This window comes from Lucilia sericata, unplaced genomic scaffold, assembly GCF_015586225.1.
Source record: "Lucilia sericata isolate MDLA Ls3-8-SP2 unplaced genomic scaffold, ASM1558622v1 Contig000366F_arrow, whole genome shotgun sequence".
In the NCBI taxonomy this organism is placed as follows: Eukaryota; Metazoa; Arthropoda; class Insecta; order Diptera; family Calliphoridae; genus Lucilia; species Lucilia sericata.
The window spans coordinates 129,841-143,986 of NW_023994385.1; the positions used below are offsets into that span (position 1 = coordinate 129,841).

At 32.8% G+C, this 14,146-nt stretch overlaps 1 long non-coding RNA gene across 1 annotated transcript in view; it reads right to left on the reverse strand.

Moving 5' to 3' along the window:
• LOC119604160 overlaps nt 1-14,146 on the reverse strand; it is a 131,589-nt gene that overhangs the window by 70,480 nt on the left and 46,963 nt on the right. The gene's annotated exons all lie outside the window — the stretch shown is intronic.

Genomic DNA, 14,146 nt, shown 5'->3' on the forward strand with positions numbered 1-14,146 from the left:
CTTTTGTATATATTACAGTTTAAAATGTATCCCGGAGGAATATTCGTATGGTAGTCGGACATGATTAGATATAGGGTCAACCAATATTTGGATGTACGTATTACAATCGATCTAAAAAACAATATAGCCCCATGACTGTCATAAATCCCAGATATAAAAAATTTTGTATTTTATTCATAGGCCATATGCCAAATGTTACATGGATGTCAGTGTTCCTTTTTGCCAAATTTGTGGATTCCAGCTATAATAACCCAGATATATACATTTTTGTATTCAATGGGAGGTGATACGTCTTCGATTGCTAGTCCGCACATTTTTTCTCAAATGTTAACATTTATATCAAAATTTCTACGATATTTTTTGTATTTTATTCTTATGGTAGGTGCGACAGTTGGTATAATCGGTGATCCGACCATTTTTTGTCTTAAATATTCATATTGAAATTTAAAGTTCATTCGAAAAAATTTGAGGACTTCTAGCTGTCATACCTACTAAATTTCTTTACATGGAAGGAGCCATGCCTCCAGTACCTAAACAGCCCATTCTGCCCGCAACTTTTCATATGGATCTTAAAGTTTTCTGCACGCTAAATTAGAGGACCCTAGCGGTTACAATTTCTTAGATATATGACTTTTTTTAATTTCGAAATAAACAGGAATAAACTGTGAACATTTTAACCGATTTTCTTTAAATCCAGCCGTCAAAAAACTAACCCACAAAAAATATATAGAAGATAATAAATATATATGTACATATATCTCAGGGTCAGAGTGTAAACAGGGAAAATTACACTTTTGGGTTGTAAAAAGTGGTCCCGACGGAGTTTTAATTTTCAGCCTATTACACTTAACGGCTAAAATGAAAACTTTTAATTTTTAGGCGCTGATACTTTCTTATACCCTGCACCATTATAGTGGGAAGGTTTTTATGGGTGTACTGACGCTTAGAAATATTGGTTCTACACTAAGCATACTAATTATTTTCTGAAACGATTTATCCATTCTGTCTGCCTTGCAGTCAGTTCATGTAAATCTGGAATCTTCTTTTGATCCAGGGACACCTATTGAAATTGGTTTAAATCAATTCATTATATCTCCTTGCTTTGGTTCTCATAATTATGTTAAATGTTTTTGTACATCTTACTGCTTTTTCATATTGTATTTTTTGATGGAACATGGAACCGCCATATATATTAAAATTAGACCTTACTAATTGAGAATTTATAAGAAAGTATTTTTCCCCATTTTTTAAATGATACTTTTTGAATTGTTCATTGAAACAAAAACTGGCAATAAGAGAATCGAATAGTTCATATTCTATGGGGCAGACATGGCTATGGAGTTATTAACTAGTCTATGCACTATTACGGCTACTTAGGACCACTCTATGCACTAGTCTAGTAAACCTACTCTATGGGCTAGCTATTGTCAAGTCTATGGACTAGTCTATAAACTAGTTGACTGACTATTCTATGAACTACTCTCTAGATTATATCATCATGAACTAATAATCTTACAAGTCTATGAAATATACATCGCATTAATCTATGGACTAGTTTATGGACAAGTCTATAGAGTAATCGATTGACTTATGTATGGACTACTTTCGAAAGTTTATAATAAAGAATCTAACTTAATATTTCGAGGGTGTACTTCGATAATTTTCGATGTCAAACATTATTGAAAAAAGTACAATAGTACTGAATTTTCCACATCTGTAATGAAACACAAATTTTCTAGTATTTTAACAAAATTTTCCTAAATATTAATTGAAGGGTTTGAACTTAAATGATATACAACCTTCAATAATTAAAAATTAATAAAAACAATCTTGGTTCAGCTGTTTCATCGGAATTTTAACTGGGGAAGTACATAGAAATTCGCTAAATTTTTAAAATTTTGTTTTGTATAATTTATTAACTTATTGTCTGAAAACACGTTTAAATCTTTCAAATGAAAAGAAATATATAAACAGTATTGTTTAAAAACAAAGCAACTTTATCTAAATTAACTTTCATCACTTTGTATAATATACTTTGTTCTAATAACCTTCACCTTGCTTACAGTCTCAGCTTGACAGTTGCTTAGGTTTTAAACAATACTGTAATTTTGGAAAAACAAAAACAGAAAATATTTGTCATACAAAATATTACCCAAAAATTAAAAGTTTAAGAACAATTCGAATCAAATGGAAAAGAAAAAATTATTACATTGAAAACATGTGTCATTTGTTAAAAACATATCTCACAAATAAACTTGAAAACAACAAAAACAAAACTAAGTATTATATAACTTTATATTATAAATATTAATACAATTAACTACTTAATACAGCTACTAAATAAATAATATTATTTTATTTTTTAATTAGTTAATGCATTGAAAACAAAACTGTATTTTATTAATTATGGATAATACAAAAATACTTAAATAAAAAGTTAAAAAACACGGTGCTACAAAGAAATATCAAACATTTAAGAGCACTTGCTAATGTTTAAAGTTCTAAAAAGTCGTTATTACGTCCTCTGACAGGCCTTTTACAAGGCAGTATTGAATTTATTTCTCTAATTTGTAGCACCGTGTAATAATTACGTAAAATCTTCTTCTAAAGAAATCTAATGGAATCTAATAAACTGTAAAATTTGTTACTTTAAACTGCTCCATATATAAAATTTTACGAATTTTCTCCCTTTTGCAAACTGTAAATTTTGAAATAATTTTTTTTTTTAATTTTCAACATTCCCACCGTTTGTTCTAATTATTTGTTATTATAGTTAACAGCTAAACTAATAAACAAATTTAAATGTTTATAAAAAAAAATGTAAACAAACAAACAACTTTTAAATGTAAATTGTACTTTGAGCTTATTTGTCTCGTATATTGCTTATAGTTTTAGTTATCTAAACTAAGTTTAAACTTTAGTTTTAATTGTTTAATATTGGAAAAAAAAAATATAAGAAAAATAAATGAAATGTAAACTATAATTTGCATTTATGGAATAAATTAATAGATCTCTTAATGTAAATGATAAGAATAAATAATTGATAAACAATTAATATAAAAATTAACAAATGAAAATAAATAAATAGTATAACTGTTGTACATGAACATTTTAAAAAAAGTAAAAATGCAGTTAATTTTGTTTAAATTCCATTCAAGGATAAGTATTCAAATGCAAAATGTGTTTCGATAAAAAATTAAATATTGCACTCAATTTTAAAACAAATCAAGGTTTAAACTGAAATAGAACAACTATATTGAACTTAACTAGAACTGAACTGGAACTGAACTAGAACTGAACTAGAACTGAACTAGAACTGAACTAGATGACTAGAACTGAACTAGAACTGAACTAGAACTGAACTAGAACTGAACTAGAACTGAACTAGAACTGAACTAGAACTGAACTAGAACTGAACTAGAACTGAACTAGAACTGAACTAGAACTGAACTAGAACTGAACTAGAACTGAACTAGAACTGAACTAGAACTGAACTAGAACTGAACTAGAACTGAACTAGAACTGAACTAGAACTGAACTAGAACTGAACTAGACTGAACTAGAACTGAACTAGAACTGAACTAGAACTGAACTAGAACTGAACTAGAACTGAACTAGAACTGAACTAGAACTGAACTAGAACTAGAACTGAACTAGAACTAAACTAGAACTGAACATGAACTGAACTTGAACTGAACTTGAACTGAACTTGAACTGAACTTGAACTGAACTTGAACTGAACTTGAACTGAACTTGAACTGAACTTGAACTGAACTAGAACTGAACTAGATATGAACTAGAACTGAACTAGAACTGAACTAGAACTGAACTAGAACTGAACTAGAACTGAACTAGAACTTAACTAGAACTTAACTAGAACTGAACTAGAACTGAACTAGAACTGAACTAGAACTGAACTAGAACTGAACTAACTGAACGAAACTGAACTAGAACTGAACTAGAACTGACTAGAACTGAACTAGAACTGAACTAGAACTGAACTAGAACTGAACTAGAACTGAACTAGAACTGAACTAGAACTGAACTAGAACTGAACTAGAACTGAACTAGAACTGAACTAGAACTGAACTAGAACTGAACTAGAACTGAACTAGAACTGAACTAGAACTGAACTAGAACTGAACTAGAACTGAACTAGAACTGAACTAGAACTGAACTAGAACTAGAACTGAACTAGAACTAACTAGAACTGAACATGAACTGAACTTGAACTGAACTTGAACTGAACTTGAACTGAACTTGAACTGAACTTGAACTGAACTTGAACTGAACTTGAACTGAACTGAACTGAACTAGAACTGAACTAGATATGAACTAGAACTGAACTAGAACTGAACTAGAACTGAACTAGAACTGAACTAGAACTGAACTAGAACTTAACTAGAACTTAACTAGAACTGAACTAGAACTGAACTAGAACTGAACTAGAACTGAACTAGAACTGAACTAGAACTGAACTAGAACTGAACTAGAACTGAACTAGAACTGAACTAGAAACTGAACTAGAACTGAACTAGAACTGAACTAGAACTGAACTAGAACTGAACTAGAAACTGAACTAGAACTGAACTAGAACTGAACTAGAACTGAACTAGAACTGACTAGAACTGAACTAGAACTGAACTAGAAACTGAACTAGAACTGAACTAGACTGAACTAGAACTGAACTAGAACTGAACTAGAACTGGAACTGAACTGAACTAGAACTGAACTATACGAACTAGAACTGAACTAGAACTGAACTAGAACTGAACTAGAACTGAACTAGAACTGAACTAGAACTGAACTAGAACTGAACTAGAACTGAACTAGAACTGAACGAAACTGAACTAGAACTGAACTAGAACTGGAACTAGAACTGAACTAGAACTGAACTAGAACTGAACTAGAACTGAACTAGAACTGAACTAGAACTGAACTAGAACTGAACTAGGAACCTGAACTAGAACTGACTAGAACTGAACTAGAACTGAACTAGAACTGACTGAACTAGAACTGAACTAGAACTGAACTGAGAACTGAACTAGAACTGAACTAGAACTGAACTAGAACTGAACTAGACTGAACTAGAACTGAACTATAACTGAACTAGAACTGACTAGAACTAGAACTGAACTAGAACTGAACTAGAACTGAACTAGAACTGAACTAGAACTGAACTATAACTGAACTAGAAATGAACTAGGAACTGAACTAGAACTGAACTAGAAACTGAACTAGAACTGAAACTGAGAACTGAACTAGAACTGAACTAGAACTGAACTAGAACTGAACTAGAACTGACCTAGACTGAACTAGAACTGAACTAGAACTGAACTAGAACTGAACTAGAACTGAACTAGAACTGACTAGAACTGAACTAGAACTGAACTAGAACTGAACTAGAATTGAACGAGAACTGACTAAACTGACATAGAACTGAACTAAACTGAACTAGAACTGAACTAGAACTGAACTAGAACTGAACTAGAACTGAACTAGAACTGAACTAGAACTGAACTAGAACTGAACAGAACTGAACTAGAACAGACACTGAACTAGAACCAGAACTGAACCTAGAACTGAAACTAGAACTGAACTAGAACTGAACTAGAACTGGAACTAGAACTGAACTAGAACTGAACTAGAACTGACTAGAAGCTAGAACTGAACTAGAACTGAACTAGAACTGAACTAGAACTGAACTAGAAAACAAAACTAGAACTGAACTAGAAACTGAACAGAACTGAACTAGAACTGAACTAGAACTGAACTAGAACTGAACTAGAACTGAACTAGAACTGAACTAGAACTGAACTAGAACTGAACTAGAACTGAACTAGAACTGAACTAGAATTGAACTAGAACTGAACTAGAACTGAACTAGAACTGAACTAGAACTGAACTAGAACTGAACTAGAACTGAACTAGAACTGAACTAGAACTGAACTAGAACTGAACTAGAACTGAACTAGAACTGAACTAGAACTGACTAAACTGACCAGAACTGAACTAGAACAGAACTAGAACTGAACCAGAACTGAACTAGAACTGAACTAGAACTGAACTAGAACTGAACTAGAACTGAACTAGAACTGAACTAGAACTGAACTAGAAACTGAACTAGAACTGAACTAGAACTGAACTAGAACTGAACTAGAACTGAACTAGAACTGAACTAGAACTGAACTAGAAACTGAACTAGAACTGAACTAGAACTGAACTAGAACTAAACTAGAACAGAACTAGAACTGAACTAGAACTGAACTAGAACTGAACTAGAACTGAACTAGAACTGAACTAGAACTGAACTAGAACTGAACTAGAACTGAACTAGAACTGAACTAGAACTGAACTAGAACTGAACTAGAATTGAACTAGAACTGAACTAGAACTGAACTAGAACTGAACTAGAACTGAACTAGAACTGAACTAGAACTGAACTAGAACTGAACTAGAACTGAACTAGAACTGATCTAGAACTGAACTAGAACTGAACTAGAACTGAACTAGAACTGAACTAGAACTGAACTAGAACTGAACTAGAACTGAATAGAACTGAACTAGAACTGAAATAGAACTGAACTAGAACTGAACTAGAACTGAACTAGAACTGAACTAGAACTGAACTAGAACTGAACTAGAACTGAACTAGAACTGAACTAGAACTGAACTAGAACTGAACTAGAACTGAACTAGAACTGAACTAGAACTGAACTAGAACTGAACTAGAACTGAACTAGAACTGACTAACTAACTAGAACTGAACTAGAACTGAACTAGAACTGAACTAGAACTGAACTAGAACTGAACTAGAACTGAACTAGAACGAACTGAAATAGAACTGAAATAGAACTGAACTAGAACTGAACTAGAACTGATCTAGAATGAACTAGAACTAAACTAGAACTGAACTAGAATTAAATTCGAACTGAACTAGAACTGAACGTACTTTAATTTAAGAAAAAATATCAGTTATTGCATAATTTATTATTATTACAAAAAACCCCAAAAACTGTTTCACGTTTTAAATTATCTGGCTTGTCAATTGAGGCCGGCAATTTTCTTAAATTTTTTAAGAATTTAAATGTGTCAGACTGTCTCCTTGTCTTTTTATCCATGTCTCAAAATCATGTAAAAACCGCTTATGTAAATCAAAATGAAAAAATTCCTTAAATAAATTTAACTGTAATTGATATATTGAGAATAATTCTGATATGATTATTAATTAATTGCCATAGATGCACATGGAAAGATTCATCTACATTTTCTGTTTTGTTAAATAAATCAGGAAAGTTTTGCAACATTTTAAACTGTCATCTATCTGTTGCTCGTTTTTTTTATGCTGTCTTTGTATATATTTTTTATTATAATCACAATATTGTTTTAATAGTTGTTGACTGACGTTGTTGGTGGCTCATTTTGGTCTTACCCCAGTTAGTTTTAGAAATCTGTCAACATAAATAACCAACAACAATTGTAAACTATAACTTTATTTTTATTACAAAAAAATTAAAAAAAAAATAATACATATCATGCAAATGCTAAAGAAGGCGTGTTGTAGTTTTTTTTGTCAATAAAACTTAAAAATATTAAATTAAAGCAACAGCAACACGATTACCAGGTATGAGTAAGATAGTAACCCAGCAAACATAACTGAAGGCAAAGAATATTGACTAAGGTTTGAGAAGGATTTTATGAAAACTATTTCAAATAGATATATTACTAGTTTTCTTTAATTTCAATTAATATTTTTTGTTTTGAAAAATTTTTAAGAATTATTTTTCATATACAATTGTGTGTGTTGGTATATTTCTAAATATGAGTAGAGTACAAATACAAGTACTTGTCTTACTGCCTTGTTTTTTCTTCACTGTTGTTGGTGTTTTCTTTATGAAACCCTACACCGCCATAAATGGTAATATGGGTTAATGCTGAGGTTAGCAGTAAATTTGTTCAAACAATAAAATTTACAAAAAACAATGTAAAAGTGCAAAAAAAGGCGTCATATCATATTATTCTATTCTAGCTTAACTCTAAAACAGTTCTTGTTCAGTTCTAGTTCAGTTCTAGTTCAGATCTAGTTCAGTTCTAGTTCTGGTTCAGTTCTAGTTCAGTTCTAGTTCAGTTGTAGTTCAGTTCTAGTTCAGTTCTAGTTCAGTTCTAGTTCAGTTCTAGTTCAGTTCTAGTTCAGTTCTAGTTCAGTTCTAGTTCAGTTCTAGTTCAGTTCTAGTTCAGTTCTAGTTCAGTTCTAGTTCAGTTCTAGTTCAGTTCTAGTTCAGTTCTAGTTCAGTTCTAGTTCAGTTCTAGTTCAGTTCTAGTTCAGTTCTAGTTCAGTTCTAGTTCAGTTCTAGTTCAGTTCTAGTTCAGTTCTAGTTCAGTTCTAGTTCAGTTCTAGTTCAGTTCTAGTTCAGTTCTAGTTCAGTTCTAGTTCAGTTCTAGTTCAGTTCTAGTTCAGTTCTAGTTCAGTTCTAGTTCAGTTCTAGTTCAGTTCTAGTTCAGTTCTAGTTCAGTTCTAGTTCAGTTCTAGTTCAGTTCTAGTTCAGTTCTAGTTCAGTTCTAGTTCAGTTCTAGTTCAGTTCTAGTTCAAGTCTAGTTCAGTTCTAGTTCAGTTCTAGTTCAGTTCTAGTTCAGTTCTAGTTCAGTTCTAGTTCTAGTTCAGTTCTAGTTCAGTTCTAGTTCAGTTCTAGTTCAGTTCTAGTTCTAGTTCAGTTCTAGTTCTAGTTCAGTTCCAGTTCTAGTTCAGTTCTAGTTCAGTTCTAGTTCTAGTTCAGTTCTAGTTCTAGTTCAGTTCTAGTTCAGTTCTAGTTCAGTTCTAGTTCAGTTCTAGTTCAGTTCTAGTTCAGTTCTAGTTCAGTTCTAGTTCAGTTCTAGTTCAGTTCTAGTTCAGTTCTAGTTCAGTTCTAGTTCAGTTCTAGTTCAGTTCTAGTTCAGTTCTAGTTCAGTTCTAGTTCAGTTCTAGTTCAGTTCTAGTTCAGTTCTAGTTCAGTTCTAGTTCAGTTCTAGTTCAGTTCTAGTTCAGTTCTAGTTCAGTTCTAGTTCAGTTCTAGTTCAGTTCTAGTTCAGTTGTAGTTCAGTTCTAGTTCAGTTCTAGTTCAGTTCTAGTTCAGTTCTAGTTCAGTTCTAGTTCAGTTCTAGTTCAGTTCTAGTTCAGTTCTAGTTCAGTTCTAGTTCAGTTCTAGTTCAGTTCTAGTTCAGTTCTAGTTCAGTTCTAGTTCAGTTCTAGTTCAGTTCTAGTTCAAGTCTAGTTCATTTCTAGTTCAGTTCTAGTTCAGTTCTAGTTCAGTTCTAGTTCAGTTCTAGTTCAGTTCTAGTTCAGTTCTAGTTCAGTTCTAGTTCAGTTCTAGTTCAGTTCTAGTTCTAGTTCAGTTCTAGTTCAGTTCTAGTTCAGTTCTAGTTCAGTTCTAGTTCAGTTCTAGTTCAGTTCTAGTTCAGTTCTAGTTCAGTTCTAGTTCAGTTCTAGTTCAGTTCTAGTTCAGTTCTAGTTCAGTTCTAGTTCAGTTCTAGTTCAGTTCTAGTTCAGTTCTAGTTCAAGTCTAGTTCATTTCTAGTTCAGTTCTAGTTCAGTTCTAGTTCAGTTCTAGTTCAGTTCTAGTTCAGTTCTAGTTCAGTTCTAGTTCAGTTCTAGTTCAGTTCTAGTTCTAGTTCAGTTCTAGTTCTAGTTCAGTTCTAGTTCAGTTCTAGTTCAGTTCTAGTTCAGTTCTAGTTCTAGTTCAGTTCTAGTTCAGTTCTAGTTCAGTTCTAGTTCAGTTCTAGTTCAGTTCTAGTTCAGTTCTAGTTCAGTTCTAGTTCAGTTCTAGTTCAGTTCTAGTTCAGTTCTAGTTCAGTTCTAGTTCAGTTCTAGTTCAGTTCTAGTTCAGTTCTAGTTCAGTTCTAGTTCAGTTCTAGTTCAGTTCTAGTTCAGTTCTAGTTCAGTTCTAGTTCAGTTCTAATTCAGTTCTAGTTCAGTTCTAGTTCAGTTCTAGTTCAGTTCTAGTTCAGTTCTAATTCAGTTCTAGTTCAGTTCTAGTTCAGTTCTAGTTCAGTTCTAGTTCAGTTCTAGTTCAGTTCTAGTTCAGTTCTAGTTCAGTTCTAGTTCAGTTCTAGTTCAGTTCTAGTTCAGTTCTAGTTCAGTTCAGTTCTAGTTCAGTTCTAGTTCAGTTCTAGTTCAGTTCTAGTTCAGTTCTAGTTCAGTTCTAGTTCAGTTCTAGTTCAGTTCTAGTTCAGTTCTAGTTCAGTTCTAGTTCAGTTCTAGTTCAGTTCTAGTTCAGTTCTAATTCAGTTCTAGTTCAGTTCTAGTTCAGTTCTAGTTCAGTTCTAGTTCAGTTCTAGTTCAGTTCTAGTTCAGTTCTAGTTCAGTTCTAGTTCAGTTCTAGTTCAATTCTAGTGCAGTTCTAGTTCAATTCTAGTTCAATTCTAGTTCAGTTCTAGTTCAGTTCTAGTTCAGTTCTAGTTCAGTTCTAGTTCAGTTCTAGTTCAGTTTCTAGTTCAGTTCTAGTTCAGTTCTAGTTCAGTTCTAGTTCTAGTTCAGTTCTAGTTCAGTTCTAGTTCAGTTCTAGTTCAGTTCTAGATCAGTTCTAGTTCAGTTCTAGTTCGGTTCTAGTTCTTCTAGTTCAGTTCTAGTTCTAGTCCAGTTCTAGTTCAGTTCTAGTTCAGTTCTAGTTCAGTTCTAGTTCAATTCTAGTTCAGTTCTAGTTCAGTTCTAGTTCAATTCTAGTGCAGTTCTAGTTCAATTCTAGTTCAGTTCTAGTTCAGTTCTAGTTCAGTTCTAGTTCAAGTCTAGTTCATTTCTAGTTCAGTTCTAGTTCAGTTCTAGTTCAGTTCTAGTTCAGTTCTAGTTCAGTTCTAGTTCAGTTCTAGTTCAGTTCTAGTTCAGTTCTAGTTCAGTTCTAGTTCAGTTCTAGTTCAGTTCTAGTTCTAGTTCAGTTCTAGTTCAGTTCTAGTTCAGTTCTAGTTCAAGTCTAGTTCATTTCTAGTTCAGTTCTAGTTCAGTTCTAGTTCAGTTCTAGTTCAGTTCTAGATCAGTTCTAGTTCAGTTCTAGTTCGGTTCTAGTTCAGTTCTAGTTCAGTTCTAGTTCTAGTCCAGTTCTAGTTCAGTTCTAGTTCAGTTCTAGTTCAGTTCTAGTTCAATTCTAGTTCAGTTCTAGTTCAGTTCTAGTTCAGTTCTAGTTCAGTTCTAGTTCAGTTCTAGTTCAGTTCTAGTTCAGTTCTAGTTCAGTTCTAGTTCAAGTAGTTCATTTCTAGTTCAGTTCTAGTTCAGTTTCTAGTTCAGTTCTAGTTCAGTTCTAGTTCAGTTCTAGTTCAGTTCTAGTTCAGTTCTAGTTCAGTTCTAGTTCAGTTCTAGTTCTAGTTCAGTTCTAGTTCAGTTCTAGTTCAGTTCTAGTTCAGTTCTAGTTCAGTTCTAGTTCAGTTCTAGTTCAGTTCTAGTTCAGTTCTAGTTCAGTTCTAGTTCAGTTCTAGTTCAGTTCTAGTTCAGTTATAGTTCAGTTCTAGTTCAGTTCTAGTTCAGTTCTAGTTCAGTTTAGTTCAGTTCTAGTTCAGTTCTAGTTCAAGTCTAGTTCATTTCTAGTTCAGTTCTAGTTCAGTTCTAGTTCAGTTCTAGTTCAGTTCTAGTTCAGTTCTAGTTCAGTTCTAGTTCAGTTCTAGTTCAGTTCTAGTTCTAGTTCAGTTCTAGTTCTAGTTCAGTTCTAGTTCAGTTCTAGTTCAGTTCTAGTTCTAGTTCAGTTCTAGTTCAGTTCTAGTTCAGTTCTAGTTCAGTTCTAGTTCAGTTCTAGTTCAGTTCTAGTTCAGTTCTAGTTCAGTTCTAGTTCAGTTCTAGTTCAGTTCTAGTTCAGTTCTAGTTCAGTTCTAGTTCAGTTCTAGTTCAGTTCTAGTTCAGTTCTAGTTCAGTTCTAGTTCAGTTCTAATTCAGTTCTAGTTCAGTTCTAGTTCAGTTCTAGTTCAGTTCTAGTTCAGTTCTAATTCAGTTCTAGTTCAGTTCTAGTTCAGTTCTAGTTCAGTTCTAGTTCAGTTCTAGTTCAGTTCTAGTTCAGTTCTAGTTCAGTTCTAGTTCAGTTCTAGTTCAGTTCAGTTCTAGTTCAGTTCTAGTTCAGTTCTAGTTCAGTTCTAGTTCAGTTCTAGTTCAGTTCTAGTTCAGTTCTAGTTCAGTTCTAGTTCAGTTCTAGTTCAGTTCTAGTTCAGTTCTAGTTCAGTTCTAATTCAGTTCTAGTTCAGTTCTAGTTCAGTTCTAGTTCAGTTAGTTCAGTTCTAGTTCAGTTCTAGTTCAGTTCTAGTTCAGTTCTAGTTCAATTCTAGTGCAGTTCTAGTTCAATTCTAGTTCAATTCTAGTTCAGTTCTAGTTCAGTTCTAGTTCAGTTCTAGTTCAGTTCTAGTTCAGTTCTAGTTCAGTTCTAGTTCAGTTCTAGTTCAGTTCTAGTTCAGTTCTAGTTCTAGTTCAGTTCTAGTTCAGTTCTAGTTCAGTTCTAGTTCAGTTCTAGATCAGTTCTAGTTCAGTTCTAGTTCGGTTCTAGTTCAGTTCTAGTTCAGTTCTAGTTCTAGTCCAGTTCTAGTTCAGTTCTAGTTCAGTTCTAGTTCAGTTCTAGTTCAATTCTAGTTCAGTTCTAGATCAGTTCCAGTTCAGTTCTAGTTCGGTTCTAGTTCAGTTCTAGTTCAGTTCTAGTTCTAGTCCAGTTCTAGTTCAGTTCTAGTTCAGTTCTAGTTCAGTTCTAGTTCAGTTCTAGTTCAATTCTAGTGCAGTTCTAGTTCAATTCTAGTTCAATTCTAGTTCAGTTCTAGTTCAGTTCTAGTTCAGTTCTAGTTCAGATCTAGTTCAGTTCTAGTTCTGGTTCAGTTCTAGTTCAGTTCTAGTCAGTTCTAGTTCAGTCTCTAGTTCAGTTTCTGGTTCAGTTCTAGTTCAGTTCTAGTTTAGTTCTAGTTCGTTCTAGTTCAGTTTCTTATTCAGTTCTAGTTCAGTTATAGTTTTTTCAGTTTCTTAGTTCTAGTTCTCTAGTTCAAGTTCTAGTTCAGTTCTAGTTCAGTTCTAGTTCAGTTCTAGTCCATTCTAGTTCAGTTCTAGTTCAGTTCTAGTTCAGTTCTAGTTTCAGTTCTAGTTCAGTTCTAGTTCAGTTTCTAGTCAGTTCTAGTTCAGTTCTAGTTCAGTTCTAGTTCAGTTTCTAGTTCAGTTCTAGTTCAGTTCTAGTTCAGTTCTAGTTCCGGTTCTATAGTTCTAGTTCGTCTAGTCAGTTCTAGTTTAGTTCTAGTTCAGTTCTAGTTCAGTTCTAGTTCAGTTCTAGTTCAGTTCTAGTTCAGTTTCTAGTTCAGTTCTAGTTCAGTTCTAGTTCAGTTCTAGTTCAGTTCTAGTTCAGTTCTAGTTCAGTTCTAGTTCAGTTCTAGTTCAGTTCTAGTCAGTTCTAGTTCAGTTCTAGTTCAGTTCAAGTTCAGTTCTAGTTCAGTTCTAGTTCAGTTCTAGTTCAGTTCAGTTCAGTTCTAGTTCAGTTCTAGTTCAGTTCTAGTTCAGTTCTAGTTCAGTTCTAGTTCAGTTCTAGTTCAGTCTAGTTCAGTTCTAGTTCAATTCTGTGCAGTTCTAGTTCAATTCTAGTTCAGTTCTAGTTCAATTCTAGTTCTAGTTTTCCAAATTTGGAAAAACGTAGCGTATTCTTACAGCTTTAAACTGCCGACAAAATATTTATTCTTTTAAATTGTTCAAAAAACCTGTTTATACCTCATAGTTTAATTATCTACTCCATACTCTTGAACGTAAAGAAAATAGAAGAGATCTGCTACTACTGGGTACAAAAAAAACATAACACCAAGTTCACTACAACAAGTTTTTTTTATGGACTTTAAAAATACGTTTTTTGAATAAGAATTTCACAATTTTCACTCATTACTAGAAGAAAAACAAAAAACAACTTAATAAATGCAATGCAAATTTAGCACAAACCATAAAACAGAGAGAATAAAAAATAATAATAAAAAGAATTTATCTAAATGTTTTATAATTTGATTTAATAAATGTTTAACTAACAGTTGACGTGACTAAAGGGGCAAAACCCTTGAAAGAGACTTTTAATGCACACAAACACTTTCATTAATGATCTGTGGAGTTTTTTTTTGTTAATAAGCGGGAAATTTTCATTATCTTTTTTGCCTAATTAAGGTGTTAAGTTGTTTTATTTGCATAAGTAAT